The following is a 16,828-nucleotide window of genomic DNA, read 5'->3' as shown; positions in this document are numbered from 1 at the left end:
CTGTGTGTGTGTTTGTGTGTCTGTGTGTGTGTCTGTCTGTCTCTGTGTGTGTGTCTGTCTATGTATGTATGTATGTGTGTGTCTCTCTGTGTGTGTGTCTGTGTGTTGCTATCTGTCTCTGTGACTGTCTGTGTCTCTGTGTGTCTCTGTCTCTATGTGTGTCTGTCTGTGTGTGTGTCTCTGTGTGTCCCCGTGTGTATGTGTGTGTGTATGTGTGTCTTTCTCTGTGTGTGTGTCTCTCTCTCTGTGTGTCTGTCTATGTATGTGTGTGTGTCTGTGTGTGTGTCTGTCTGGCTACGTGTGTGTGTGTGTGTGTCTGTCTCTGTGTGTTTCTGTCTGTCTCTGTGTGTGTCTGTCTGTATGTGTGTGTCTGCCTCTGTGTGTATCTGTCTACGTGTGTGTCTGTCTCTGTGTGTGTGTCTGTTTCTATCTGTCTCTGTGTGTGTCTGTGTGTGTGTGTGTCTCTGTGTGTGTGTCTGTGTGTTTCTATCTGTCTCTCTGTGTGTGTCTGTCTGTCTCTGTGTGTGTCTCTGTGTTTGTATCTGTCTCTGTGTGTGTGTGTGTGTCTGTGTCTCTGTGTGTGTGTCTGTCTCTCTGTGTGTGTCTGTGTGTTTGTCTCTCTGTGTGTGTCTGTGTACACTCTCTCTCTCTCTCTGTTTCTGTCTCTGTGTGTCTTTGTGTATGTGTCTGTATCTGTGTGTGTCTCTGTGTGTGTCTATCTGTCTGTGTGTGTGTCTGTCTGTGTGTCTGTCTGTCTCTGTGTGTGTCTCTGTGTGTATGTGTGTCTTTTTCTGTGTATGTGTCTCTGTGTGTGTCTGTTTATGTATGCTTGTGTCTTTCTGTGTGTGTGTCTGTCTATGTGTGTGTTTGTCTCTGTGTGTCTCTGTGTTTCTATCTGTCTGTCTCTGTGTGTGTGGGTGTGTTTGTGTGTGTCTGTCTCTGAGTGTGTCTGTGTGTGTCTTTCTCTGTGTGTGTGTGCGTCTCTCTCTCTGTGTCTGTCTATGTATGTGTGTGTGTCTGTCTCTGTGTGTGTGTCTGTCTACGTGTGTGTCGGTCTCTTTGTGTGTGTCTGTGTGTTTCTATCTGTCTGTGTGTGTGTGTGTCTGTGTGTGTGGGTGTACGTGTGTGTCTGTGTGTGTGTCTGTCTCTGTGTTTGTCTCTGTGTGTGTGTGTCTGTGTGTTTATATCTGTCTGTCTTTGTGTGTCTGTGTCTCTGTGTGTGTCTGTCTCTGTGTGTGTGTCTGTGCGTGTCTGTGTGTGTGTCTGTCTCTGTGTGTGTCTGTCTGTCTGTGTGTGTGTCTGTCTCTGTGTCTGTCTGTGAGTTTCTCTGTGTGTGTCTGTGTGTTTCTCTGTGTGTGTGTGCATGTGTGTCTCTCTTTCTGTGTGTCTGTCTACGTGTGTGTGCCTGTGTGTGTCTGTGTGTTTCTGGCTGTCTCTGTGTGTCTGTCTTTCTGTGTGTGTGTGCACACGTTTGTGTCTCTCTCTGTGTGTCTGTCTATGTATATGTGTATGTGTGTCTGTGTGTGTGTCTGTCTACGTGTGTGTCTGTCTGTGTTTCTATCTGTCTGTCTCTGTGTATGTGTCTGTGTCTGTTGGTGTGTTTGTGTGTGTGTCTTTCTCTGTGTCTGTCTGTGTGCATGTGTGTCTCTATGTGTGTGTCTGTGTGTGTGTGTGTCTGTGTATGTTTGTCTTTCTTTGTGTGCGTGTGTGTCTCTTTGTGTGTCTGTCTCTGTGTGTGTGTCTGTCTACGTGTGTGTCTGTGTGTGTCTCTGTGTCTGTCTCTGTGTGTGTCTGTCTGTGTGTGTGTGTGTGTCTGTGTGTTTCTATCTGTTTGTCTCTTTGTGTGTGTGTGCCTATCTCTGTGTGTCTGTCTATGTGTGTGTCTGTGTGTGTTTCTGTTTCCGTGTGTGTGTCTCTGTGTGTCTGTGTGTCTGTCTGTGTGTCTCTGTGTCTGTCTCTGTTTGTGTCTTTGTGTATGTGTCACTCTGTGTGTGTGTGTGTGTATGTGTCCTTGTGTGTGTCTGTCTGTTTGTGTGTGTCTGCATAACTACTCGCTATGAGTACAGTACTGCTAGCTCGTCACTACTTGCTACGCGTACCGAGCATGGTAGTGCTCGCTCGTCACTACACGCACTGAGCATGGTAGTGCTTCCACATCACTACAACTGGCTGCTGATAAGTCTTTGCCGTTGTGATCTTTTTTGTTTGTATGGTAACGAATGTTACATCACACGAAAGCCTTATGTGTCTAATATATGTTTTCAAAATTTTGTGTTTGTTGCTTATGGCAAGTGTTCTATGCATGCGGGGAAAACAAAATGGCGGAGTCTAATGCGATATTCACAGCAACTGAGAGCAGAGGAGTGATAAAATTCTTGTTTCTGCAAGGAAAGTCCGCAAAGGATATTCATGGTGATATGTCGCAGAATTTGGAGAATCAATGCCCTTCATATTCCACAGTTAAGAACTTGGTTGCCAAATTTATAACGGGCCACTTCAGCACCAATGATGATGAACATCCTGGACGACTGAGAGTGGTTGTTGTGCTGGAGATCATCGATGCTGTGCACAACCTCATACTGGAGAATCGACAAATTTTAGCTAAAGCAATAGCAGACATGATAGGGATTTCCCGTGAACGTGTTTGTGTCATTATCCATAAACATTTAGACATGAGGAAGCTATCTGCAAAGTGAGTCCCCAAATGTTTGACAACAGATCAGAGAAGCATATGAGTGAAGACTTCCTGGTCCATTTATCAGCGTTTCCGGACTGACAAGAACTTCCTGGATCGACTGGTCACTATGGATGAGACCTTGATTTATTTGTATGACCCTGAAAACAAGGAGCAGTCAAAATAGTGGAGGCACTCTCCAAAGTTCAGGGTGCAAAAATCAGCTACTAAGGTGATGGCATCCGTGTTCTGGGATAAGGAGGGCGTGCTGCTAGTGGACTACCTTCAAAAGGGTTCCACCATCAATGCAAGGTATTACATTGAACTTTTGGACCAATTGAAGGCAGCTCTGAAGGCCAAAAGGCGCAGCAAGCTGTCCAAAGGAATCTTGTTCCTGCAAGACAATGCCTCCACTCACACTGCACAAGCGACCACGGCAAAACTGGCAGAGCTGGGTTTTCAGCTAGTTGACCACTCACCTTATTCACCAGATCTAGCTCCTTCCGACTATCATCTGTTTCCAAACCTGAAGAAACACCTCAAGGGTACCAAATTTCACACCACTTCTAATGCCATGGCTGCTACGAATGCCTGGTTTGAGGCACAACTAAAATCCTTCTTTTTGCTAGGCTTACAGAATTTGGAATACCGATGTAAGAAGTGTGTTGACATCAGTGGAGAGTATGTGGAATAAATGTAAAGTTTCATCATCCTATCTTGTTTCTTTCTGGGTACAACCAAAGACTTAGCAGCAGCTCCTCGTACTCCTTATGAGTACTGAGCATGGTAGTGCTTGCTTGTTACTACTCGCTACTCGCATGGTAGTGCTCGCTCGTCACTATTTGCTACGAATACCCAAGCGGAGGCGTATCTAGGGGGGGCTGGTGGAGCATCTGCCCCAGGCGCAGTCGGAGGGGGGGTGGGTCGGTGTCGGGCCGACTGTTGCAGCACTCTCCCCGGCGGCAGTACCTGGCTGTCAGCAAGTGCAGTGATGTATGCTGCGGTCCCCGGGCCGAGTTCAGGGGACCGCAGCGCTCTTGCCGGCAGCCGCACTTTCCTGATTTCCATACTGACAGCACACTGAGTGCACACTGATGACAAGTGAGAAAAATTCGTCCGACTCTCGCAAACGAGAATGGGACCGTTTTTTAATACGTTCGTGTGAGTCCAGCCTTAGTTTGAGTTTGTCTGTGGGCGGAGCTACCACGCACTGTGGCTCCGTCCCACAGATGAAGGTAGATGCTAGAATGTATGGGCTCCTTCCAGGTATGACTTAAATTGTCATGAAAGTGGTCAAGCCCACTTAACTGGAAGGAGCCCATACATTCTAGGCTCAACCCACAGAGTAGCCAAAGCATCAACATACCGCAGATCTGTATGTCATCCTCCCCACTCCAGTGCTGTATACCCGAAGCTTACCTCCCAACCGTCCTGGATTCTGCAGGACTGTCCCGATTTAAGGGGTCAGTCCCGCGCGGCTCACTGTTGATGTTCCCTCCCCTCCCCTCAGTACAGTGAATAAATTAAATTAAAGTCTCATCTGTTCTAAATTACGGGGGGGACGGAGAGGACTCTAACTCGTGAACTCATTGTTCATAGACAGCAGCTCTACCCATTGAGCCACTGCCTGTAATGAAAGACATAGGACGATTTGGTAATCTTGACCTCTGTATTGCAGTAGAGAAACCAGAAGCAGATTATTCAGCTTCAAAGATGATAGATAGATAGATAGAGGGATAGATAGAGGGATACATAAATATAGATAGAGGGATAGATATAGATAGAGGGATAGCTAGAGGGATAGAGAGATAAAGAGATGGATAGATAGATAGAGGGATAGATAGATATAGATAGAGGGATAGATAGATATAGATAGAGGGATAGATAGATATAGATAGAGGGATAGATAGATATAGATAGAGGGATAGATAGATATAGATAGAGGGATAGATAGATAGAGGGATAGATGGAGGGATAGATAGATACCGTATTTTTCGGACCATAAGACGCACTTTTTTTCCCCCCAAATGTTGGGGGAAAGTTGGGGGTGCGTCTTATGGTCTGACTATAGGGCTGCGGCCGGGAATGAGGGTGCTGCGGTGGAGCAGGTCATCGGCAGCATGCGCAGGCTGCAGCAGCCTGCTGTGACCACGTGGGCTCGCTCATTACATATGCACGCCCATCCTCCCGTCCATCTCTTAGCGCAGAAGACGGCACTGACAGGTGGGCGGGATGACGAGCGGGGACGCGTGCATAGTAAAGAGCCGGTCCGCATGATTACCCTTGGCAATTACAGCCTGGAGTGATCATGTGCGGCTGTATTCACTGCCCCCAGCGCATTATCATCAGCACAGGGTGCAGTGAATCAGTGTACTCACCCGTCCCCGTGTGTGGAGCCGTCCCCCTGCAGCACGCGATGTCTTCCTGTCCGTGCCGGTCAGCTGATCGGCACAGACAGGAAGACATCGCGATGCTGCAGGGGAACGGCTCCACACACACAGGTCAGTGGCGCAGAGATGAAGATGATCGGTGCTGCATGGAGTGAGGAAAAGGTGAGTATAAACGTTTATTTTTTTTCTCTGTGCTATAGGATACAGGCCATATACCAGAATGGTATATGAGCATGATGGGGGCATATAGCAGGATGGGAGTATATGAGCAGGATGGATGTGGGGGGGTATATGAACAGGATGGGGGTATATGAACAGGATGGGATATATGAACAGGATGGATGGGGGGTATATGAACAGGATGGGGGTATATGAACAGGATGGGGGGTATATGAATAGGATGGGGGGTATATGAATAGGATGGGGGTATATGAACAGGATGGGGGTATATGAACAGGATGGGGGTATATGAACAGGATGGGGGTATATGAACAGGATAGGGGTATATGAACAGGATAGGGGTATATGAACAGGATAGGGGTATATGAACAGGATGGGGGGTATATGAATAGGATGGGGGTATATGAACAGGATGGGGGTATATGAACAGGATGGATGGGGGAATATGAGCAGGATGGGGGTATATGAGCAGGATGGATGGGGGGTATATGAACAGGATGGGGGTATATGAACAAGATGGGAGTATATGAGCAGGATGGGGGAATATGAGCAGGATGCTGGTATATGAGCAGGATAGGGGTATATGAACAGGATGGGGTATATGAACAGGATGGGGTATATGAACAGGATGGATGGGGGAATATGAGCAGGATGGGGGCATATGAACAGGATGGATGGGGGAATATGAGCAGGATGGGGGTATATGAACAGGATGGGGGTATATCAACAGGATGGGGCTATATGAACAGGATGGGGGTATATGAACAGGATGGGGGTATATGAGCAGGATGGATGAGGGGTATATGAACAAGATGGGAGTATATGAGCAGGATGGGGGAATGTGAGCAGGATAGGGGTATATGAGCAGGATAGGGGTATATGAGCAGGATGGGGGTATATGAACAGGATAGGGGTATATGAACAGGATGGGGGGTATATGAATAGGATGGGGGTATATGAACAGGATGGGGGTATATGAACAGGATGGGGGTATATGAACAGGATGGGGGTATATGAACAGGATAGGGGTATATGAACAGGATAGGGGTATATGAACAGGATAGGGGTATATGAACAGGATGGGGGGTATATGAATAGGATGGGGGTATATGAACAGGATGGGGGTATATGAACAAGATGGGAGTATATGAGCAGGATGGGGGAATATGAGCAGGATGCTGGTATATGAGCAGGATAGGGGTATATGAACAGGATGGGGTATATGAACAGGATGGGGTATATGAACAGGATGGATGGGGGAATATGAGCAGGATGGGGGTATATGAACAGGATGGATGGGGGAATATGAGCAGGATGGGGGTATATGAACAGGATGGGGGTATATCAACAGGATGGGGCTATATGAACAGGATGGGGGTATATGAACAGGATGGGGGTATATGAGCAGGATGGATGAGGGGTATATGAACAAGATGGGAGTATATGAGCAGGATGGGGGAATGTGAGCAGGATAGGGGTATATGAGCAGGATAGGGGTATATGAGCAGGATGGGGGTATATGAGCAGGATGGGGGTTTATAGCAGGATCATACACAAGGCAGGAGGATCATTACCAGGATGGGGTACCTTAGTAGAGAATTTGGGGACATTACCCCCATAACAGTGTCAGCAGCAGATCCTCGCCCCATAAGAGTGTGTCATGACCACATTTTTTTGCTTAAAGTTTTATTTTCCTCCTCTAAAACCAGGGTGCGTCTTAAAGTCCGGTGAGTCTTATAGTCCGAAAAATACGGTAGATAGAGGGATGGATAAATAGAGGGACGGATAGACAGATATCATCTCATCTGCATCTCTTTGTAGGTGAAGGAAAGAGTCCGATTCATTTGTACCCATAAAACTACTATAAAGAAATGAGAAAAAAATACAAATATATTTATAAAAAAAAATTCTTTATTTCACCACCTTGGATTCAAACCAGCAACTTTCAAACATGTGTCCAGCAGCCCACTTCCTAGCTTGTCTAGCTGTTGAGCCACTAAAATTAATGATGTAAGAAGGGGGATTTTATATAGATAAACCTACAATGCAGCCTCTGATTACACAGTAATTACACAATAATTACACAGGACATAGGCCTCCATTGTACAGAGCAGCGTCTCTGTGTCCTGTATTCTAGAGGGAGAGGAAAAAAGGTTTTTTTTCTTCTAATAAAATTACTAAAAATAATACAAAAAAAATAGAATAATATAATTTTATTACACTTTTTTTTTTTTTTTTATAAAATAATAAACATCACAAATGAGCAAATAACATGGACATATTTGGTGTCCCTGTAATTGTAACGACCTGAACAAGACAGCGATCAGATTATTCATGGGGATCGGTAAATGGCGTAAAAAAAAAAAAATGTCGCAATTTATCATTTTTCTTTGTTAAAACCCATAAAAAAAATGTAATAAAAATGTATTGCTGAGGCTGTGTTCACACGTAGCGTAAATGCTGTGTTTTTTCTACAGGTGTCTGCACCACACAGCACTATAACATTCTTCTCTGATTATTGCGTGTTTGCGGTATGTTTTTTTGAATGAACAGTCCGAGGTGTCTGCTGAATGACCCTTACTTCCAAATGGGTGTGGCTAGGGGCGTGGTCAAAATTTGCACACGCACGACGCACACTTTGTCCCTCTTTCCTTTCTTTCAAAGTTGGGAGGTATGCCTAAGTACTATCTGTCCCATGCACCCCAGTGGTGTATACGCCCAGAACTGTTTGTCCCCACCACCCCAGTGCTGTATACTCCCACCCTAGTGCTGTATACCCCCAGAACTGTCTGTCCACCGGCCCCAGTACTGTATACCCCCCAGAAGTGTCTGACTCCAGTGTGCTATACCCCCAGAGCTGTATGTCCTCCTACCCCAGTGCGGTATACCACCCCAGAGCTGTTAACCCCCCAGAGCTGTATCCTCCCCCCACCCCAGTGCTGTATACCCCAAGAGCTGTATGTCCCCCCTCCCCAGTGCTGTATGCCACTTCAGAGCTGTATGCCCATGTCTGGAGCTGTATGTGCCCCCATTGCTGTATGTCTCCAGTCTCTCCTGTGACGTATATAGCAGTGTCAGTGTGCACTGTGTGCGGCCATGTGTGTTAGCCATGGCCACCAATAAGCGCGGCACAGCCACATGCCCAGGAGGAAATGGATGGGAGACAAGGGGGGGGGAGTGAGTGAGGCTGCTGCCGGCTTCCCCATATTAATACCTCTAATGTGTCTGTGTGTGCATGTATGATGTGTATCTATGTATGTCAGTGTATAGATTTGTCTATTTAGATGTATTCTTGTGAATTTGTCTTTAAATATGTATACGTACATTTCTATGTGTGTGTATGGGGCCGACTGAGACTCTTTCACCCGGGGCCCACAAAAACCTGGAGCCGGCCCTAAATGTACTGGAAATTGTAGGTTCATGCAATACAAATGTGTAGGGGTCTGACCTGACATTACAATTGATGGACCACGTACTGCTTTTGGTTCTGATTATGTATTTCTTTACTGATGAGGGTTTTGATGCTGTGTTTCTGAACTGATGGAGTTATATGGATGTATTTCTGTGCTACTGGTGGTTCTGATGATGAATTCTGTACTGCTGGTGGTTGTGATGCTGTGTTTCTGTACTGTTGGGTGTTACAATTATGTATTTCTGTACCTCTGTGCTGGTGCTGTTATTAGTTCTGAACCTTTACACAACTAACAGTTCATAAATTGTAAGATTGGACAACCCCTTTACTTAGGCGGGCTTTGCACACTACGACATCGCAGGTGCGATGTCGGTGGGGTCAAATTGAAAGTGACGCACATCCGGCATCGCATGCGACATCGTAGTGTGTAAAGCCTAGACGATACGATTAACGAGCGCAAAAGCGTCGTAATCGTATCATCGGTGCAGCGTTGGCGTAATCCATAATTACGCTGACGCGACGGTCCGATGTTGTTCCTCGCTCCTGCGGCAGCACACATCGCTGTCTGTGAAGTCGCAGGAGCGAGGAACATCTCCTACCGGCGTCACCGCGGCTTCCGTAGGATATGCGGAAGGAAGGAGGTGGGCGGGATGTTTACATCCTGCTCATCTCCGCCCCTCCACTCCTATTGGCCGCCTGCCGTCGCAGTGACGCCGCACGACCCGCCCCCTTAATAAGGAGGCGGGTCGCCGGCCAGAGCGACGGTCGCAGGGCAGGTGAGTGCATGTGAAGCCGGCGTAGCGATAATTTTCGCTACGCCAGCTTTCACAAGATATTGTACCTGCGACGGGGGCGGGGACTATCGCGCTCGGCATCGCAGCATTGGCTTGCGATGTCGCAGCGTGCAAAGTACCCCTTAGGCCCGTTTCACACGTCAGTGAAAAACACAGACGTTTTTCACTGGCGTGTAAAACACGCACATGTCCCTGCGTGTGCCGTGATTCACGGCACACGTTGGTTGTCTAAGTGCAATCCGGGCTCCGTTCTCCGTGGCCCGTGATTGCACTTAGCAATCAACTCACCTGTGCCCGCTCCCGCTCTCCGTGGTGCTGAATCCTCCCGCGGTGCAGCATCCGGCCGGCGGTGACCCCTGCAGCAGCTGCTTCCGGGTCGGCTGTGTCGTGCATCATTAAGATGCGCGACAGTAATCAGCCGGCTTAGAAGCAGCAGGCAGAACGGGCTGCAGAGGACATCGCTGGAGCCGGGTGAGTTAAAATGTTTATTATTTTAAATGCACGTTTTTTTCTGGCACGTGTTTCACGGACCACACCACTGCGTGGTCCGTGGGACATCAGTGATGCCAGAAAAAAATGGACATGTCTCCGTGCGGCAATCACGCACATGCGGGTACGCCGCACGGAGACACGTGCAGTGAAAAATCACTGACGTGTGAGCAGACCCATTCATTATAATGGGTCTGCATATGTCAGTGATTCTGGTACGCTTAAAAAAAAGCACAAACGTACCAGAATCACTGACGTGTGAAAGGGGCCTTAGACTGCTTAATTGTATAAGTAAAGGGCTTGTCCAAGTTTGAGATTAAACTCTGCAGCGACTCTAGGTGACTGCAGGCTTCTGAATTCTCACAGCGCTTGCACACTTTTAGGATTCTCCGGTGCCAGTGACAAAAGTGGACGGTCATGTGAGCGCAGCTATGAGATTTCCATATTTATGGCCACATTATGATTTGATGTGTCCAGCTTCACTCAATTAATTTTGAGCGAGGCCACACATGTATAGTCGGCACGTGAGCACATATATGTAAATCACACTGTGAGAATTTAGACGTTGCAGTCACACAGTAACTGCAGATTTTAATCTCAAACCTGGACAACCCCATTACTTATAAAATTAAGCACTGTAGCCCAATCATAACAGCATGTAATATACTCCCTGTCAGGATTCAGCTCTGCTCGCTGGTTCCAGCAGTCATCATATGGCCACTCCACTCATATGTGATTTTCATGCTTGCATGTGGCAACTGGCTTTTCTTTATGTTTCCCTTTGAACATTAAGAGAATTAAATTATTAAGAGCAGCTCGTCATCACGTGACTGAGTGCAAATCACATATGAATGATTGGTCACACATTGGGCCCACTTGGGGAGGGGGGCCGCCAAACTGAAGTCTTGCCCCGGGTGCCAGAAAGCCTAGATACACCTCTGACCCAAGCAGGGTAATGCTCGCTCATCACTACACGCTATGAGTATGGTAGTACTCGCTCGTCATTAAACGTTATGAGTACTGAACACCCTACCAGGGTAGTACTCGCTCATCACCACTTGTTACGAGTACCAAGAATGGTAGTGCTCGCTCGTCACTACTCGCTATGTGTACGAGCATGGTAGTACTTGCTCGTCACTACGAGTACCCGAGCATGGTAGTGCTCACTCATCACTAATCACTCTGTGTACCGAGCACCCAAGCATGGTAGTGCTCGCTCGTCACTACGAGTACCCGAGCATGGTAGTGCTCACTCATCACTAATCACTCTGTGTACCGAGCACCCAAGCATGGTAGTGCTCGCTCGTCATTACTCGCAACACATACTGAACACCTGAGCATTGTAGAGCTCGCATTTCACTACTCGCTACGCGTACCCGAGCATGGTACTCGTAGTGAGTAGTGATAAGTAAGCATTACCGAGTATGGTACTGTAGTGAGTAGTGAGTGATAAGTAAGCATTACCGAGTATGGTACTGTAGTGAGTAGTGAGTGATAAGTAAGCATTACCGAGTATGGTACTGTAGTGAGTAGTGAGTGATAAGTAAGCATTACCGAGTATGGTACTGTAGTGAGTGATAAGTAAGCATTACCGAGTATGGTACTGTAGTGAGTAGTGAGTGATAAGTAAGCATTACCGAGTATGGTACTGTAGTGAGTGATAAGTAAGCATTACCGAGTATGGTACTGTAGTGAGTAGTGAGTGATAAGTAAGCATTACCGAGTATGGTACTGTAGTGAGTAGTGAGTGATAAGTAAGCATTACCGAGTATGGTACTGTAGTGAGTAGTGAGTGATAAGTAAGCATTACCGAGTATGGTACTGTAGTGAGTAGTGAGTGATAAGTAAGCATTACCGAGTATGGTACTGTAGTGAGTAGTGAGTGATAAGTAAGCATTACCGAGTATGGTACTGTAGTGAGTAGTGAGTGATAAGTAAGCATTACCGAGTATGGTACTGCAGTGAGTAGTGAGTGATAAGTAAGCATTACCGAGTATGGTACTGTAGTGAGTAGTGAGTGATAAGTAAGCATTACCGAGTATGGTACTGCAGTGAGTAGTGAGTGATAAGTAAGCATTACCGAGTATGGTACTGTAGTGAGTAGTGAGTGATAAGTAAGCATTACCGAGTATGGTACTGTAGTGAGTAGTGAGTGATAAGTAAGCATTACCGAGTATGGTACTGTAGTGAGTAGTGAGTGATAAGTAAGCATTACCGAGTATGGTACTGTAGTGAGTAGTGAGTGATAAGTAAGCATTACCGAGTATGGTACTGTAGTGAGTAGTGAGTGATAAGTAAGCATTACCGAGTATGGTACTGTAGTGAGTAGTGAGTGATAAGTAAGCATTACCGAGTATGGTACTGTAGTGAGTAGTGAGTGATAAGTAAGCATTACCGAGTATGGTACTGTAGTGAGTAGTGAGTGATAAGTAAGCATTACCGAGTATGGTACTGTAGTGAGTAGTGAGTGATAAGTAAGCATTACCGAGTATGGTACTGTAGTGAGTAGTGAGTGATAAGTAAGCATTACCGAGTATGGTACTGTAGTGAGTAGTGAGTGATAAGTAAGCATTACCGAGTATGGTACTGTAGTGAGTAGTGAGTGATAAGTAAGCATTACCGAGTATGGTACTGTAGTGAGTAGTGAGTGATAAGTAAGCATTACCGAGTATGGTACTGTAGTGAGTAGTGAGTGATAAGTAAGCATTACCGAGTATGGTACTGTAGTGAGTAGTGAGTGATAAGTAAGCATTACCGAGTATGGTACTGTAGTGAGTAGTGAGTGATAAGTAAGCATTACCGAGTATGGTACTGTAGTGAGTAGTGAGTGATAAGTAAGCATTACCGAGTATGGTACTGTAGTGAGTAGTGAGTGATAAGTAAGCATTACCGAGTATGGTACTGTAGTGAGTAGTGAGTGATAAGTAAGCATTACCGAGTATGGTACTGTAGTGAGTAGTGAGTGATAAGTAAGCATTACCGAGTATGGTACTGTAGTGAGTAGTGAGTGATAAGTAAGCATTACCGAGTATGGTACTGTAGTGAGTAGTGAGTGATAAGTAAGCATTACCGAGTATGGTACTGTAGTGAGTAGTGAGTGATAAGTAAGCATTACCGAGTATGGTACTGTAGTGAGTAGTGAGTGATAAGTAAGCATTACCGAGTATGGTACTGTAGTGAGTAGTGAGTGATAAGTAAGCATTACTGAGTATGGTACTGTAGTGAGTAGTGAGTGATAAGTAAGCATTACCGAGTATGGTACTGCAGTGAGTAGTGAGTGATAAGTAAGCATTACCGAGTATGGTACTGTAGTGAGTAGTGAGTGATAAGTAAGCATTACGAGTATGGTACTGTAGTGAGTAGTGAGTGATAAGTAAGCATTACCGAGTATGGTACTGTAGTGAGTAGTGAGTGATAAGTAAGCATTACCGAGTATGGTACTGTAGTGAGTAGTGAGTGATAAGTAAGCATTACCGAGTATGGTACTGTAGTGAGTAGTGAGTGATAAGTAAGCATTACCGAGTATGGTACTGCAGTGAGTAGTGAGTGATAAGTAAGCATTACCGAGTATGGTACTGTAGTGAGGTAGTGAGTGATAAGTAAGCATTACCGAGTATGGTACTGTAGTGAGTAGTGAAGTGATAAGTAAGAATTACCGAGTATGGTACTGTAGTGAGTAGGTGAGTGATAAGTAAGCATTACCGAGTATGGTACTGTAGTGAGTAGTGAGTGATAAGTAAGCATTACCGAGTATGGTACTGTAGTGAGAGTGAGTGAGATAAGTAAGCATTACCGAGTATGGTACTGTAGTGAGTAGTGAGTGATAAGTAAGCATTACCGAGTATGGTACTGTAGTGAGTAGTGAGTGATAGGTAAGCATTACCGAGTATGGTACTGTAGTGAGTAGTGAGTGATAAGTAAGCATTACCGAGTATGGTACTGTAGTGAGTAGTGAGTGATAAGTAAGCATTACCGAGTATGGTACTGTAGTGAGTAGTGAGTGATAAGTAAGCATTACCGAGTATGGTACTGTAGTGAGTAGTGAGTGATAAGTAAGCATTTACCGAGTATGGTACTGTAGTGAGTAGTGAGTGATAAGTAAGCATTACCGAGTATGGTACTGTAGTGAGTAGTGAGTGATAAGTAAGCATTACCGAGTATGGTACTGCAGTGAGTAGTGAGTGATAAGTAAGCATTACCGAGTATGGTACTGTAGTGAGTAGTGAGTGATAAGTAAGCATTACCGAGTATGGTACTGTAGTGAGTTGTGAGTGATAAGTAAGCATTACCGAGTATGGTACTGTAGTGAGTAGTGAGTGATAAGTAAGCATTACCGAGTATGGTACTGTAGTGAGTAGTGAGTGATAAGTAAGCATTACCGAGTATGGTACTGTAGTGAGTAGTGAGTGATAGGTAAGCATTACGAGTATGGTACTGTAGTGAGTAGTGAGTGATAAGTAAGCATTACCGAGTATGGTACTGTAGTGAGTAGTGAGTGATAAGTAAGCATTACCGAGTATTGGTACTGTAGTGAGTAGTGAGTGATAAGTAAGCATTACCGAGTATGGTACTGTAGTGAGTAGTGAGTGATAAGTAAGCATTACCGAGTATGGTACTGTAGTGAGTAGTGGAGTGATAAGTAAGCATTACCGAGTATGGTACTGTAGTGAGGTAGTGAGTGATAAGTAAGCATACGAGTATGGTACCAGTGAGTATAGTGATAAGTAAGCATTACCGAGTATGGTACTGTAGTGAGTAGTGAGTGATAAGTAAGCATTACCGAGTATGGTACTGTAGTGAGTAGTGAGTGATAAGTAAGCATTACGAGTATGGTACTGTAGTGAGTAGTGAGTGATAAGTAGCCTTACCGAGTATGGTACTGTAGTGAGTAGTGAGTGATAAGTAAGCATTACCGAGTATGGTACTGTAGTGAGTAGTGAGTGATAAGTAAGCATTACCGAGTATGGTACTGTAGTGAGTAGTGAGTGATAAGTAAGCATTGACCGAGTATGGTACTGTAGTGAGTAGTGAGTGATAGTAAGCATTACTGAGTATGGTACTGCAGTGAGTGATAAGTAAGCATTACTGAGTATGGTACTGTAGTGAGTAGTGAGTGATAAGTAAGCAATTACCGAGTATGGTACTGTAGTGAGTAGTGAGTGATAAGTAAGCATTACCGAGTATGGTACTGTAGTGAGTAGTGAGTGATAAGTAAGCATTACGAGTATGGTACTTGTAGTGAGTAGTGAGTGATAAGTAAGCATTACGAGTATGGTACTGCTAGTGAGTGATAAGTAAGCATTACGAGTATGGTACTGTAGTGAGTAGTGAGTGATAAGTAAGCATTACCGAGTATGTACTGTAGTGAGTAGTGAGTGATAAGTAAGCATTACTGAGTATGGTACTGCAGTGAGTGATAAGTAAGCATTACTGAGTATGTGTACTGTAGTGAGTGATAAGTAAGCATTACCGAGTATGGTACTGTAGTGAGTAGTGAGTGATAGGTAAGCATTACCGAGTATGGTACTGTAGTGAGTAGTGAGTGATAAGTAAGCATTACCGAGTATGGTACTGTAGTGAGTAGTGAGTGATAAGTAAGCATTACGAGTATGGTACTGTAGTGAGTAGTGAGTGATAAGTAAGCATTACCGAGTATGGTACTGTAGTGAGTAAGTGAGTGATAAGTAAGCATTACCGAGTATGGTACTGTAGTGAGTAGTGAGTGATAAGTAAGCATTACCGAGATGGTACTGTAGTTGAGTAGTGAGTGATAAGTAAGCATTACCGAGTATTGTTTTAGGGGGGGTTTTTGTTGTTGTATGTGTGTGTGTGTTTGTTGCTTCGTGTTGGTACTGTAGTGAGTAGTGAGTGATAAGTAAGCATTACCGAGTATGGTACTGTAGTGAGTATGAGTGATAAGTAAGCATTACCGAGTATGGTACTGTAGTGAGTAGTGAGTGATAAGTAAGCATTACCGAGTATGGTACTGTAGTGAGTAGGTGAGTGATAAGTAAGCATTACCGAGTATGGTACCTGTAGTGAGTAGTGAGTGATAAGTAAGCATACCGAGTATGTACTGTAGTGAGTAGTGGAGTGATAAGTAAGCATTACCGAATCGGTACTGTAGTGAGTATGAGTGATAAGTAAGCATTACTGAGTATGGTACTGCAGTGAGTGATAAGTAAGCATACCAGAGTATGTACTGTAGGAGTAGTGAGTGATAAGTAAGCATTACCGAGTATGGTACTGTAGTGAGTAGTGAGTGATAAGTAAGCATTACCGAGTATGGTACTGTAGTGAGTAGTGAGTGATAAGTAAGCATTACCGAGTATGGTACTGTAGTGAGTAGGTGAGTGATAAGTAAGCATTACTGAGTATGGTACTGCAGTGAGTGATAAGTAAGCATTACCAGAGTCATCGGTACTGTAGTGAGTAGGGAGTATAAGTAAGCATTACCGAGTATGGTACTGTAGTGGTAGTGAGTGATAAGTAAGCATTACTGAGTTTATGGTACTGCACGTGAGTGATAAGTAAGCATTACCGAGTATGGTACTGTAGTTGTCAGTATGAGTGATAAGTAAGCATTAGCTGAGTATGGTACTAGTGCAGTAGTGATGAAGTAAGCATTACTGAGTATGGTACTGTAGTGAGTGATAAGTAAGCATTACTGAGTATGGTACTGGAGTGAGTGATAAGTTAGCAGTAGCTGAGTAGTGTACTGCTCGCTTGTCACGTTCTGAGCACAGAAGCAATGGTAGTGCTCGCCTTGTCACTAGTTGACAATAACTCATGAATGGCACATCATCACATTTTAAGATTTTGTTAAAATGATATGCCCTAAATAGTTGATTCTTGAGTGTTGGGGTGTCTAATCCTGGGGTCCTGCACT

Source organism: Anomaloglossus baeobatrachus, chromosome 4 (genome assembly GCF_048569485.1).
Source record: "Anomaloglossus baeobatrachus isolate aAnoBae1 chromosome 4, aAnoBae1.hap1, whole genome shotgun sequence".
Classification (NCBI taxonomy): Eukaryota; Metazoa; Chordata; class Amphibia; order Anura; family Aromobatidae; genus Anomaloglossus; species Anomaloglossus baeobatrachus.
This window is presented reverse-complemented; position numbering follows the sequence as displayed.